We start from the raw sequence: 3,420 nt of genomic DNA, 5'->3' as shown, positions 1-3,420 counted from the left end.
TAGCCTTGCTGACATGCTAAGTGACCCAAGCTTTGTTCCAAGGTCGGGGGGTGCACAACAGTGGTCTTGCCATCATGTTGATCTGACCGGAAGCAGAGCTCAAAGGTCCGGGAACTCAGACAGATCCTGGGGCCTCGCTGGGTCGGACTCCTCCAAACACAGAAATAAACTTATATTCATGGTCAAATGTTATACTTACTTTGTTCATTTGCTCTGCTCTTCTCGTGGATATATATTTCACATTTTTTCACATTCTCAAACTTACAGAGTATTTTCTCCAGTCCTCAGGTAATGAATTTTCTTTCTACTTCCAGTAAGAAAATAATATCATTCCAAAAGGAATAACTGAAACCCCACAATGAATATCCAACTACCAGAAACTGCACAAAGGTTCTCTATCTTCTGGAGAGGTAGCTTTATTAGTAGCCCTACTCCTTCACCTGCATAACAGATTTTATTTGCCTTTGCCTGATCAGACCTCACTACGATATTTCTTCCCACTCTCTTCTAGTTTTTTAAATTTTATTGATTTATTTCTTCCATGAGATGCAGAGACAGAGAGAAAGAGAGAGGGAGAGTGAAAGCAAAGGGCAGGTACCCACAGCAGGGTCTTTATGCCGTGATCCACCTTCAGTCCCAGCCTTCCAGGATCATGAGCAATGAACACACACACCCCTGCCATGTACAGTGATGCTACCAGGACACGAACCCAGGGCCTTCCCATATGTCTTCAGCATTCCAAAGGATTGTGTTACCTCTGTGGCACTGTTGCTGGCCCCCTCTCCTATGATATTTTTCTTCTGAATTATTCTCATTAACATATTTGTGACTTTACTTCTCACATTTTCACATATTTTTTCCTTGACAATACTTCTCCCACTATTGGCTTATTTTTCTGTTCCCCTTTTGACGAAAATCTCCTGAAAAAAAAAAGTTCTTTATGCTCCCATCTCTAATTCTTTCTTCCTATTCATGTTTTTTGTTGGCATAATAGTTTTAAGATAAAATTTACCTTTTTAAATAATTTTAGTGTACAATTTAGTGACATTAATCAAATTAACAATATACAATGACCCCTTCTGTCTATTTCAAAAACTTCATTATCCCAACCAGAAACTCTGTAATCATTAAACAATATCTCCATATCTTCCCGCCTCCAACTTTTGGTAAGCTCTATTCTTTCAGACACTATAAATTTGCCTATTCTTCATGCTTCATGTAAGTGTAATTAATTATACAAAATTTGTCTTTTGTTATTTATTTCACTTTGAATGATTTCTTTAAGGTTCATCCATGTTGTAGCTGCATCAGAATTTTCATTTTATTATTTATTTCTCCTTTTTTTATGGTTTTTGCCATAAGGTGTGTGCACTCACTGGAGAGAGACACGGAGAGAGAGACACACAAAGAGGTAAAGTGTGAAATCATCCCTCTCCCGCACTGGGGTGGTCATACTGCAATCCCTTCTTCTCTCAGGATTTCAGGCACATACACATGCACACCGGGCATGATTTTCAAGTCACTGGGTATAGTACTCTAACTATGGTTGGCCTTGTGGGAGTCCAGTGTAATTACACCATGCCACTTGCTGGCTCTTATTTATTTCTCCTTTTATTATATATTTCTCACTTTGCCTTTATGGCTTTCTTTAGATTATTTGAATAATTTTAGCATTCTATTTTAATTTATCTACTTAATAATTATATTTCTTTGAATTTATTTTTAGCATGTGCTTTAGTTATATATATATCATGATGTTTTCATGGTCTAAACAGAGTTGATGTTATATTACTTTACATGAAATGTAAAAATCTTACAATTATAAAGGTCCATTTAACTTCCCCCAAACTAGTTTCTTTACATTACATATTTCATATATATTACACATACATCATCACAATGTTTATTATATATTTTATTATACAGTACATTAGAGTATGATATTTTTCACTCTTTTCAATATATTTTTAAAAATTAATAGAAAGTAGACTCTTTTTTTCTTTTTTCCCCCCAGAAATATATTTCTGATACTTTCTTCCTTACCAGAAGATCTGGAAACATCTGGTGTCCTGTTTCATCCTGGAGAATTTCTTTTAGCATTTTTTGGAGTACATGTTTGCTGGGACCATATAGTTTTAATTTTTCTTTTATTTTAAAATTTCTTAGGGGAAACTAAAAGATTTGAGCATATATTGAAGCCTGAAATGGCAAGTACCAGATCCTAGAAGGGGACATACATGAAAGAGTTAGGGAGCATCCAGTTAACAGATAGGAAAGTGAATGAAAATAAGTGAAATGAGTTATTGAGTATTATAGCATAACAAAGTAAGTACAGATGGTGACAATTAAATGACTATTTCAAAATAGCTAAAAGAGAGGATTTTCAATGTTCAGAAAATAAGTAATTATTTGGGAGGATGGATGAGAATTTTGCATAGATTAGTCATTGCATTTTCTACCTATATTGAAAAATCACAGTGGAGGCTGAATAGTGGCCCAGTCATAAAACATGGTCTGCGAAACAGACCTATGTGAGAAGGCAGCTGTTTGCAGCCAGAGATTTCCCTGAATTATGCCAGGCATGTGCATATTGGAATAATGAGGGTGAGGGTGGATTGCAGTGTTGGGACCTTGTTGGGTGTGCTATCTCTCTATTTGTCTCTTTTTCTGTCTCTCACTCATGGAATAATTTTTTTTAAAAAAGAACAAACACGCTGTACCCCATAAATATTAAAAATATTGTATGTTGATTGAAATTGCAGCTAAGAGGTCTTTATTACATATTTACTTAAAAAAATGTTAATAGATTTTATATTTTACAGTAGCTTTCAGTTTCCGGTAGAATTGAACAGGAAGTACATAAAGCTTCCATATGTATCTACTGTCTCCACACATGCACAGACTCACCCACTATCCACAACCCCAACCACAGTTGTGCATTTGTTTCAATCAATGAAACTACATTGACATTATCACCTAGGACACACAGCTTACATTAGGTTTCACTCTTTGCAATGTGTATTTTATGGGTTTTGACAAATGCATAATGGCTTGTCTCTACCATTACAGCATTATGCAGAATATTTCCTCAAACAATATATCCTCTATTCTCTGCCTATTTATCCCATCCTCTCCCTAAGCTACTGGAAAGCAATGATCATTTTACTATCTCCATAGTTTTACCTTTTCCAGACTGTCATGTAGTTGAACTCATACAGGATGTAGCCTTCATAGATTAACTTCTTTCAAATGACAGTATGCACTTAATATTTCTCTTTGACTTTTCATGGCTTGATAGCTTGAATCATTTTAGCACTGAATAAGATACCATTGTCTGGATATACCACAGTTGATTTAACCATTTCCCTACTGAAGGACTTTTTTTTTTGGAGAGGTTTTCACTATAGGGCGTGTGCACTC

The sequence above is a fragment of the Tupaia chinensis genome, unplaced genomic scaffold, assembly GCF_000334495.1.
Source record: "Tupaia chinensis unplaced genomic scaffold, TupChi_1.0 Scaffold144058_1, whole genome shotgun sequence".
Lineage (NCBI taxonomy): Eukaryota > Metazoa > Chordata > Mammalia > Scandentia > Tupaiidae > Tupaia > Tupaia belangeri.
Note: the sequence above shows the minus strand (reverse complement) of the source record.